This window comes from Oncorhynchus gorbuscha, linkage group LG10 (assembly GCF_021184085.1).
Source record: "Oncorhynchus gorbuscha isolate QuinsamMale2020 ecotype Even-year linkage group LG10, OgorEven_v1.0, whole genome shotgun sequence".
Classification (NCBI taxonomy): Eukaryota; Metazoa; Chordata; class Actinopteri; order Salmoniformes; family Salmonidae; genus Oncorhynchus; species Oncorhynchus gorbuscha.
The window spans coordinates 7,417,662-7,430,044 of NC_060182.1; the positions used below are offsets into that span (position 1 = coordinate 7,417,662).

General features: G+C 41.3%; 1 pseudogene; it reads right to left on the reverse strand.

Moving 5' to 3' along the window:
• Positions 1 to 3,232: 3,232 nt before the first annotated feature.
• Positions 3,233 to 12,383, reverse strand: part of LOC124044992 — a 15,981-nt pseudogene continuing 6,830 nt past the window's right edge.

Consider the following 12,383-nt stretch of genomic DNA (forward strand, 5'->3'; position numbering starts at 1 on the left):
AGGAAGGAAGGAGGGAGGGAGGAATGTAGTATTGGAGGGAGCGATGGCAGAGGAAGGAGGGAGGGAGGAATGTAGTATTGGAGGGAGCGATGGCAGAGGAAGGAGGGAGGAATGTAGTATTGGAGGGAGCGATGGCAGAGGAAGGAGGGAGGGAGGGAGGAATGTAGTATTGGAGGGAGCGATGGCAGAGGAAGGAGGGAGGGGAGGAATAATTCAAATTGAGGAGTTACAAAACCGTCATGTCAGACACATTTTTGTCCTTATCGTTTGTCCTCCGAGAGGTGTAGAGGGGAGGGAGAGGAGAGCAGAGGTGTAGAGGGGAGGGAGAGGAGAGGAAAGGTGTAGAGGGGAGGGAGAGGGGAGAGGAAAGGTGTAGAGGGGAGGGAGAGGAGAGGAAAGGTGTAGAGGGGAGGGAGAGGAGAGGAAAGGTGTAGAGGGGAGAGAGAGGTAAGCAGAGGTGTAGAGGGGAGGGAGAGGGGAGGTGTAGAGGGGAGAGAGAGGTGAGCAGAGGTGTAGAGGGGAGGGAGAGGAGAGCAGAGGTGTAGAGGGTAAGGGAGAGGAGAGCAGAGGTGTGGAGGGGAGGGAGAGGAGAGCAGAGGTGTAGAGGGGAGGCAGAGGAGAGCAGAGGTGTAGAGGGGAGGGAGAGGAGAGGTGTAGAGGGGAGGGAGAGGATAGCAGAGGTGTAGAGGGGAGGGAGAGGAGAGGAGAGCAGAGGTGTAGAGGGGAGAGAGAGGTGAGCAGAGGTGTAGAGGGGAGGGAGAGGAGAGCAGAGGTGTAGAGGGGAGAGAGAGGAGAGCAGAGGTGTAGAGGGGAGGGAGAGGACAGCAGAGGTGGAGGGGAGGGAGAGGAGAGCAGAGGTGTAGAGGGGAGGGAGAGGACAGCAGAGGTGTAGAGGGGAGGGAGAGGACAGCAGAGGTGTATAGGGGAGGGAGAGGACAGCAGAGGTGGAGGGGAGGGAGAGGAGAGCAGATGTGTAGAAGGGAGGGAGAGGAGAGCAGAGGTGTAGAGGGGAGGGAGAGGAGAGCAGATGTGTAGAAGGGAGGGAGAGGAGAGCAGATGTGTAGATGGGAGGGAGAGGTGTAGATGGGAGGGAGAGGTGTAGAGGGGAGGGAGAGGTGTAGAGGGGAGGGAGAGGGAAACAAAGCTCCACTCATTCCTCTGCTGTGCTTCTTGTGTCTTAAGACCCTGAATCAAGATATGTGTCCATTCATAGCTGACTAGCTGCCACATTTAATTCACATTCACATCCTTACATTCATATTACGCCTTTCTCAGCTCAAATCAATTCAGTTTAATGAACAGCAGGAAGATGAACCTTATCGTTTGACAATTGGAACATCTGTAACCCTTTTAAGTCACATTTTCATGTTGTTTTATCCAGGATGTATCACATCCGGCTGTGACTGGGAGTCCCATGATGCAATTGGCCCAGCGTCTTCCGGGTTTGACCCGGTGTAGGCCGTCAATTGTAAATAAGTATTTGTTCTTAACCGACTAGTCTAGTTAAATTAAAAATGTATTTTATTTTTTAAATAATACAAAAAAAAACATAAGATTATTTTGTTTCGGTTTATAAGCCATCTTTGTACATGGTAAAATGTAAAACATTTTGAGAACGTGACATTGATTAACCTCACAGTCAGTGTTGTATTTTGCACATTTTGTGATGAGAATCACATCAACTTCCAGTTCCTTTTCAATTTCACAATGTCATAAAGATCCACTGTTCTGTTAACTGTGAATTGAAGCTTAGTGTCTCCAGATCAGTTTGTTATTAAGATGTCTCATTATCAAAGAGATTTAGGCCTAGATTCAATCAGATCAAGCGTTAACTGGCGATAGCCGAAACCCGTATTATAGCTGATGTTGTTGCTGTGTCTGAGGTGTAATTACGTCGGAGCTGTCAAATCGGTGCAACTGCTCTTGATCATTGTCACGAAGCGACACCCCTCCCATTCACGTTAGAAGTTCAGAACGAGAAAGTCTAGGCTATATAGATGATGCTCAAATTGAAAATCATTATACAAAATAATGAGGATTTCTATCAGCCTAGATTACATCTAACATTCGAATCGGTAAACAAGGCTACATAGGATTCCGTGTAGCCAGTGGTAATGTCCGCTATAGATATAATTCCAGGAGCTGCTTGTGGACTTGACAGCTCTAAAGCAGTTTCACCTCTGACACCTCCTAAATCTGGTCTGATTGAATAATGCCCTTACATTATTGCAAATTTTTCATTACCCTTTTTTAGCATATAAACCCTAATAATTATTTTCAGTGTTTTTACAGTATAAACTTTAATACTCCTTTTCAATGTTTTTTTTTACCACATAAACCCTAATAGAGTACCACAGAATGAGTCATAATACCCATAAAACCAAACGGTCAAAGAGGGAAATGGTTCCAATCGTTTTTCCACCAAACATTTTTTTCATAGGGGATTTTAAAAAACACTTAAAATAAGGTCTGTGTTTCGTGTAGGCTTACCCTGGCGTGACGTTTTGATTGCCATGTAAATCTCTCTAGAATAAGGTGAATTAGATCAATTTTCATAGCCTCAGAATTAAATGCCAGTGTGTCTAGCATAAAGAACTAAAAATGGCATGTTGATCTGGATGAGACTGCGGAATCGAGGCTAAGGTAAGAATCTCTGGATTAACTATGAATCAATCTATCAAAATTATTCATAAAGCACTTTTTACATCAGCTGATGTCACAAAGTGCTATACAGAAACCCAGCCTAAAACCCCAAACAGCAAGCAATGGAGATGTAGAAGCACGGTGGCTAGGAAAAACTCCCTAGAAAGGCAGGAACCTAGGAAGTAACCCAGAGAGGAACCAGGCTATGAGGGCGGGGGGCAGTCCTCTTCTGGCTGTGCCGGATTGAGAAATATAACAATTACATGGCCAAGATGTTCAAACGTTCATAGATGACCAGCAGGGTCAATGTTAGCCTAATGTAGTAATTAATAAATTGGCTACATTTCTTTAAATGGACAATTCTGTTTACTGTCTTGTGCAAGTTTTATATTGACACAATACCTGTTAGCAAAGGTGTCAGATAGAGATGACCTGCAGGGATTTCTACTTTGATGCTAATTAGCATTTTCAATTCTGAGAGTAAATAGAGTCGAATATGTTGATAAAAGTCACCTTGTCCGAGAGAGATTTACATGGTAATCAAAACATCACGCCAGGGTAAACCTACATGAAACACTGCCCTTATTTGAAGTGTTTCTAAAATCCCCTGTGGGAAAAATGAATGGTGGAAAAATGATTGGAACCATTTACCTGTTTGACCTCTAGCTTTTATGGGTATGACACCTCCACCATGGGGCTAAATACTCCTTTTCAATGTTTTTACCGTATAAACCCTAATACACCTTTTCAATGTTTTTACCGTATAAACCCTAATACACCTTTTCATTGTTTTTACCGTATAAACCCTAATACTCCTTTTCAATGTTTTTACCGTATAAACCCTAATACACCTTTTCATTGTTTTTACCGTATAAACCCTAATACTCCTTTTCAATGTTTTTACCGTATAACCCCTAATACACCTTTTCATTGTTTTTACCGTATAAACCCTAATACTCCTTTTCAATGTTTTTACCGTATAAACCCTAATACTCCTTTTCAATGTTTTTACCGTATAAACCCTAATACTCCTTTTCATTGTTTTTACCGTATAAACCCTAATACACCTTTTCAATGTTTTTACCGTATAAACCCTGATACTCCTTTTCAATGTTTTTTCCTCTGCCTCAAACTCAAATACACCTCCGCCTGTTCAAATGTGATTTCACAGTCTGTAAGATATCTTTACAAGTCCTGCAAGTCGCCAAACTCTGCTCCTGAATCCTTCCATTCAGTCGGTAACATGCCACACACTCATTCAAAAAAGGTGTAAACACAACACATCCAATGACTTTCAGGTGCAAGGTACAAAAAGTAAACTGGTTAAACTTTTCTTTCACCATGTCACACTCCTCCATTGGTAGCTAGCTATACATTCAGAATGACTATGAGGATGCCTCTGACTCCTGTTAAACAACCTCTACTCATCTCCCAAGACATAGTAACGCATAGGGTTTCTGACACATCAATGTAGAAACTCCCTTCTGTTTCCCGGGGTTAGTTAGATATTGTTGAGCTCCATTGGGGGTTTCTACTGTGTTGGGTCATCATTGTGAGACTGTGGCCGTTGGGGCTTGACCTCCTGCATCTGCTCTAGTGAAGGCTGCTGCCCTTGTTGTGGTGGCAATAGAGCTGGCTGTGAGTCTCTGTTCGGATTAGGATTCCCGTTTCCGTTGCCATTCTGGTTCTCTTTCCTATCCTTCTCACTAGGCTGGTTCAAGATGGCGGGTACGTCCTTACAACAGAAGTACTGCTTCCAGATCTTCAGGAAAGCGTCTCGGAACTTCTTGATGCGGAAGGCGAGACGATGGGGTTGACGGCTGAGTTGCCGTGCGTGAGTAATATAGCGATGTAGATCAGGAACAGGGGTTTGTCGCAGGTCGGACAGAACAACGTGATGCAGTTGATGATGTGGAGGGGAAGCCAGCTGATGGCGAACAGGAAGAGGACCAGGGCCAGGGACTTGGCCAGTTTGAGTTCCTTGTTGTAGTACTTGTTGGGATCGGTGTGGTTGGTGGTGCAAGCCTGTAAGAATAAAGATTACCTTTAATAATGTATTATTGTAAATAACAAATAATAATTGATATAGCTTTTATAGGGGATCCATTTCCCCTAGATAGATCATCTAGTGACCTTGGTTCGAGTCTGTTTCTGCCATCTCCTTGTTTCTGCCATCTCCTTCTTTTTAATTTGATTTCACCTTTATTTAACCAGGTAGGCCAGTTGAGAACACCTTTATTTAACCAGGTAGGCTAGTTGAGAACACCTTTATTTAACCAGGTAGGCCAGTTGAGAACACCTTTATTTAACCAGGTAGGCCAGTTGAGAACACCTTTATTTAACCAGGTAGGCCAGTTGAGAACACCTTTATTTAACCAGGTAGGCCAGTTGAGAACACCTTTATTTAACCAGGTAGGCCAGTTGAGAACACCTTTATTTAACCAGGTAGGCCAGTTGAGAACACCTTTATTTAACCAGGTAGGCCAGTTGAGAACACCTTTATTTAACCAGGTAGGCCAGTTGAGAACACCTTTATTTAACCAGGTAGGCCAGTTGAGAACACCTTTATTTAACCAGGTAGGCCAGTTGAGAACACCTTTATTTAACCAGGTAGGCCAGTTGAGAACACCTTTATTTAACCAGGTAGGCCAGTTGAGAACACCTTTATTTAACCAGGTAGGCCAGTTGAGAACACCTTTATTTAACCAGATAGGCCAGTTGAGAACACCTTTATTTAACCAGGTAGGCCAGTTGAGAACACCTTTATTTAACCAGGTAGGCCAGTTGAGAACAAGTTCCTATTTACAACTGCGACCTGGCCAAGATAAAGCAAAGCAGTGCGACAAAAACACAGAGTTACACATAAACAAACGTACAGTCAATAACACAAAGTAAAATAAAAATAGAAAAATCTATGTACAGTGTGTGGAAATGTAGAAGAGTAGGGAGGTAGGCAATAAACAGGCCCTAGAGGTGAAAATAATTACAATTTAGCATTAATACTGGAGTAATAGATGTGCAGATGATGATGTGCAAGTGGAGATACTGGGGTGCAAAAGAGCAAGAGTGTAAGTAATAATATGGGGATGAGGTAGTCAGTCGGGTGTGACTATTGAGACTTATGACTTATGGAAGTCTCCTGTTCGGCATGACAATGAGTGACAAGGAATTGGCAAGATATCACAAACAGAGGTGGGGCGAGGCTACATGGAAGTGGAGGAGGGTGGTGGTCACCTCACCTTCTTGTTGAGTTGCTTGTGGATCATGTAGAAGATCTCTGTGTAAATGACCAGCATGAGGAGTAAAGGAGGCAGCACCTGTAGTGGAAAATAGTCCAGTCCAGGTTATCTCCAGTACCATGTTTTACCCCATGCACTAGTTGAGCTACAGAGCTACTAAATAGCAATACATGTATCCCTGAAATGCTTTAGTTCAACAAACAACATCAGATGCCCTGACCTCAAGTCTTATGAACATAAGATACACTGCATATAGAGAGATGTTATAATACCCAGCTGATATACTACATAAAGAGAGATGTTATAATACCCAGCTGATATACTACATATAGAGAGATGTTATAATACCCAGCTGATATACTACATAAAGAGAGATGTTATAATACCCAGCTGATATACTGCATATAGAGAGATGTTATAATACCCAGCTGATATACTACATAAAGAGAGATGTTATAATACCCAGCTGATATACTGCATATAGAGAGATGTTATAATACCCAGCTGATATACTACATAAAGAGAGATGTTATAATACCCAGCTGATATACTACATAAAGAGAGATGTTATAATACCCAGCTGATATACTACATAAAGAGAGATGTTATAATACCCAGCTGATATACTACATAAGGAGAGATGTTATAATACCCAGCTGATATACTACATAAGGAGAGATGTTATAATACCCAGCTGATATACTACATAGAGATGTTATAATACCCAGCTGATATACTACATAGAGATGTTATAATACCCAGCTGATATACTACATAGAGATGTTATAATACCCAGCCGAAGAAGTTGAAGTAGACCATATAGTCCATGCTGATTACGTTCTCAAACTGACAGGTGATGATGAGATCCTCGTTCAGGGAACCGTTCTGCTGCAGCCTGTCGGGAGGAAGACAAAAGGGGGTGAACAGCAGACTTGTACATTTCCTCAGTGAAAACAATGTACTGAGCAAATGTCAAATTGGCTTTGTACCAAACTACAGTACGTCAGACCACGTATTCACCCTGCACACCTTAATTGACAAGCAAACAAAGCAAAACAAAGGCAAAGTCTAAACATGCTTTGTTGATTTATAAAAAACTTTATAAAAGACTCAATTTGGCATGGAGGTCTGCTATACAAATTGATGGAAAGTGGTGTTGGGGAAAAATATAAGACATTATAAAATCCATGTACACAAACAACAAGTGTGCGGTTAAAATGGGCAAAAACACACATTTCTTTCCACAAGGCCGTGGGTGAGACAGGGATGCAGCTTTAGCCCCACCCTCTTCAACATATATAACGGCGTTCTTCGTTTGTCGAAAGAGAGTCGGACCGAAATGCAGCGTGTTTGTTACTCATGACTTTAATGAATGAAGAGCGTAACATGAAATAACTATAACATATACAAAAACAACAAACGGAACGAGAAACCTATTACAGCCTATCTGGTGAACACTACACAGAGACAGGAACAATCACCCACAAAATACAAAGTGAAACTCAGGCTACTAAATACGGTTCCCAATCCGAGACAACGAGAATCACCTGACACTGATTTAGAACCGCCTCAGGCAGCCAAGCCTAACTAGACACACCCCTAATCATTCACAATCCCAATGCTATAAAACCCCAATACGAACACAACACATAACCCATGTCACACCTTGGCCTGACCAAAATATATAACGAAAACACAAAACATATTGACCAAGGCGTGACAATATATATCAACAAATTGGTGAGGGCACAAGAACAGTCTGCAGCACCCGGCCTCATCCTACTAGAATCTGAAGTCAAATATCTACTGTTTGCTGATGATCTGGTTCTTCTGTCCGCAACTAAGGAGGGCCTACAGCAGCACCTAGATCTTCTGCACAAATTCTGCCAAACCTGGGCCTTGGCTGCAAATCTCAATTAGACAAAAATAATGGTGTTCCAAAAAAGGTCCAGTCGCCAGGACCACAAATACAAATTCCATCTAGACACCGTTGCCCTAGAGCACACAAAAAACTATACATACCTTGGCATAAACATCAGCGCCACAGGTAACTTCCACAAAGCTGTGAACAAGCTGAGAGACAAGACAAGAAGGGCCTTCAACACCATCAAAAGGAACATCAAATTCGACATACCAATTGGGATCTGGCTAAAAATACTTGAATCAGTTATAGAACCCATTGCCCTTTATGGTTGTGGGGTCTGGGGTCCGCTCATCAACCAAGAATTCACTAAATGGGAGAAACGCCAAATTGAGACTGCATGCAGAATTCTGCAAAAATATCCTCTGTGTACAACGTAAAACACCAAATAATGGATGCAGAGTAGAATTGGGCCGATACCAGCTAATGATCAAAATCCAGAAAAGAGCAGTTAAAATTCTACAACCACATAAAAGGAAGCGATATCCAAACCTTCCATAACACAGCCATCACCTACAGAGATGAACCCGGAGAAAAGTCCCCTAAGCAAGCTGGTCCAGACAGCGCCCCAGGACAGCAACATAATTAGAACCAACCAAATCATGAGACATCAAAAAGATAATTACTTGACACATTGGAAAGAATTAACTTTTTTTTTTTAGCAAACTAGGATGCTTCTTGGCCCTAAACAGAGATTAAACAGTGGCAGAATACCTGACCACTGTGACTGACCCAAATTTAAGGAAAGCTTTGACTATGTACAGACTCAGTGAGCATAGCCTTGTATGACAATATTAGAGACACTTATTTCACTCAGATTACACAGATGTAACGGTTTTCTAGGTGTGAAGGAGAGTCGGACCAAACCGCAGCGTGTAGATTACGATCCATGTTTAATAATCAACGTAAACACGAATAAACACAAACACTACAAAAACAATAAACGTAACGAAAACCGAAACAGCCTATACTTGTCAACTAACACAGCGACAGGAACAAAGACACGAAGGACAATCACCCACGACAAACTCAAAGAATATGGCTGCCTAAATATGGTTCCCAATCAGAGACAATGATAAACACCTGCCTCTGATTGAGAACCACTCCAGACAGCCATAGACTTTGCTAGATACCCCACTAAGCTACAATCCCAATACCAACACCAAAACCCCAAGACAAAACACACCACAATACAAAAACCCCATGCCACACCCTGGCCTGACCCAATACATGAAGATAAACACAAAATACTTCGACCAGGGCGTGACAACAGATCCACAAAGAATTTAGAAAACAAACCCAATTTTGATAAAGTCCCATATCTACTGGGTGAAACACCACAATGCCATCACAGCAGCAATATGTGTGACCTGTTGCCACAAGAAAAGGGCAGCCAGTGAATAACAAACATCATTGTAAATACAACCCATATTTATGTTTATTAATTGTCCCTTTTGTACTTTCACTATTTGCACATTGTTACAACACTGTATATACATAATATGACATTTGAAATGTCTTTATTATTTTGGAATTCCTGTGAGTGTAATGTTTACTGTTCATTTGTATTGTTTATTTCACTTTTGTTTATTATCTATTTCACTTGTTTTGGCAATGTTACCATATGTTTCTTGAATTGAAATGAGAGGGTACGGGGAGGGGAGAGTGAGATAGAGAGAGGTGTTATTTACTTTGAATTGGGTAGATTATAGATACATAGTATCAATAGCAGAACTAGAATAGATTAATGATTTATAAATACACGATTGAAAGGACAATTGGGGAGCATGAAACGGCAACCCTATGGGGCCCTGTTCAAAAGTAGTGCACTATATAGAGAATAGGGCCCTGGTCTAAAGTAGTGCACTATATAGAGAATAGGAAGCCGTTTTGAACACGGACAATGTCACATTGCAATTAGCAAACAACACAAAACTAATTTAAAATACATAGCTATCTACCTCCAGAGGTTGTTCCAGCCCAGCATGGGGGTCAAGCCCACGATGAAGGCCACAGTCCAACACACCACCACCGCCACGGCCGCTCGCTGCTTTGTCACCACACGCTTATAGCTGTAGAGATAGAGACAAACCAGGCGGTTAGGGAGTTAGTCACCTATATCACAACACAAGGAGTTAGTCACCTATACCATAACACATAGAGTTAGTCACCTATACCATAACACATGGAGTTAGTCACCTATACCATAACACATAGAGTTAGTCACCTATACCATAACACAAGGAGTTAGTCACCTATACCATAACACAAGGAGTTAGTCACCTATACCATAACACATAGAGTTAGTCACCTATACCATAACACAAGGAGTTAGTCACCTATACCATAACACAAGGAGTTAGTCACCTATACCATAACACATAGAGTTAGTCACCTATACCATAACACAAGGAGTTAGTCACCTATACCATAACACAAGGAGTTAGTCACCTATACCATAACACATAGAGTTAGTCACCTATACCATAACACATGGAGTTAGTCACCTATACCATAACACATAGAGTTAGTCACCTATACCATAACACATGGAGTTAGTCACCTATACCATAACACATAGAGTTAGTCACCTATACCATAACACATGGAGTTAGTCACCTATACCATAACACATAGAGTTAGTCACCTATACCATAACACATAGAGTTAGTCACCTATACCATAACACATAGAGTTAGTCACCTATACCATAACACAAGGAGTTAGTCACCTATACCATAACACATAGAGTTAGTCACCTATACCATAACACAAGGAGTTAGTCACCTATACCATAACACAAGGAGTTAGTCACCTATACCATAACACAAGGAGTTAGTCACCTATACCATAACACATAGAGTTAGTCACCTATACCATAACACATGGAGTTAGTCACCTATACCATAACACATAGAGTTAGTCACCTATACCATAACACATGGAGTTAGTCACCTATACCATAACACATAGAGTTAGTCACCTATACCATAACACATGGAGTTAGTCACCTATACCATAACACATAGAGTTAGTCACCTATACCATAACACATAGAGTTAGTCACCTATACCATAACACATAGAGTTAGTCACCTATACCATAACACATGTCACCTATACCATAACACATAGAGTTAGTCACCTATACCATAACACAAGGAGTTAGTCACCTATACCATAACACAAGGACTTAGTCACCTATACCATAACACATAGAGTTAGTCACCTATACCATAACACAAGGAGTTAGTCACCTATACCATAACACAAGGAGTTAGTCACCTATACCATAACACATAGAGTTAGTCACCTATACCATAACACATGGAGTTAGTCACCTATACTATAACACAGTGAGTTAGTCACCTATACCATAACACAGGGAGTTAGTCACCTATACCATAACACATAGAGTTAGTCACCCATACCATAACACAAGGAGTTTGTCACCTATATGATAACACAAGGAGTTAGTCACCTATACCATAACACAAGGAGTTAGTCACCTATATCATAACACAAGGAGTTAGTCACCTATACCATAACACATAGAGTTAGTCACCTATACAATAACACATGGAGTTAGTCACCTATACCATAACACAAGGAGTTTGTCACCTATATGATAACACAAGGAGTTAGTCACCTATACCATAACACAAGGAGTTAGTCACCTATATCATAACACAAGGAGTTAGTCACCTATACCATAACACATAGAGTTAGTCACCTATACCATAACACAAGGAGTTAGTCACCTATACCATAACACAAGGAGTTAGTCACCTGTATGATAACACATGGAGTTAGTCACCTGTATGATAACACATGGAGTTTGTCACCTATACCATAACACAAGGAGTTAGTCACCTGTATGATAACACAAGGAGTTTGTCACCTATACCATAACACAAGGAGTTAGTCACCTGTATGATAACACATGGAGTTAGTCACCTATACCATAACACATGGAGTTAGTCACCTACACCATAACACAAGGAGTTGGTTCACCACAAACTTATAGCTTCAAGAAAAAGTGTGATTCACAAAAAACGTTTGTGAGAATCTCACTTGGTCTTAAAAAAATGGTTCTTATTAAACATTGACAATAAAAATACAATGTCAACTTTGTGTCATTAACTCGCTGCACCACAAACAAGAAAAGCATAGTAGTGTGCGTGCTAAACACCCCCCCATTTAAAAAAATGACAGCTTTTCAACATAAAGAAAACTATAAAATGTAGAACTATACTCATGATATGCTTTCTCTTTCATACCTCCTCCGTCCACTGCAATCGTTTTATTTTTCGCTCGAAGCGATGACAGTGATTTATGGTTTAAAAATGTTTACTAAATCTCAATATTCACAAACAGTACTGATGTATACCCCAAACACACACACACACACACACACGCACGCACGCACACGCACACACACACAGTCTAGTGTAGATAGCACACACACACACACACACACACACACACACACACACACACACACACACACACACACACACACACACACACACACACACACACACACACACACACACACACACACACACACACACACACACA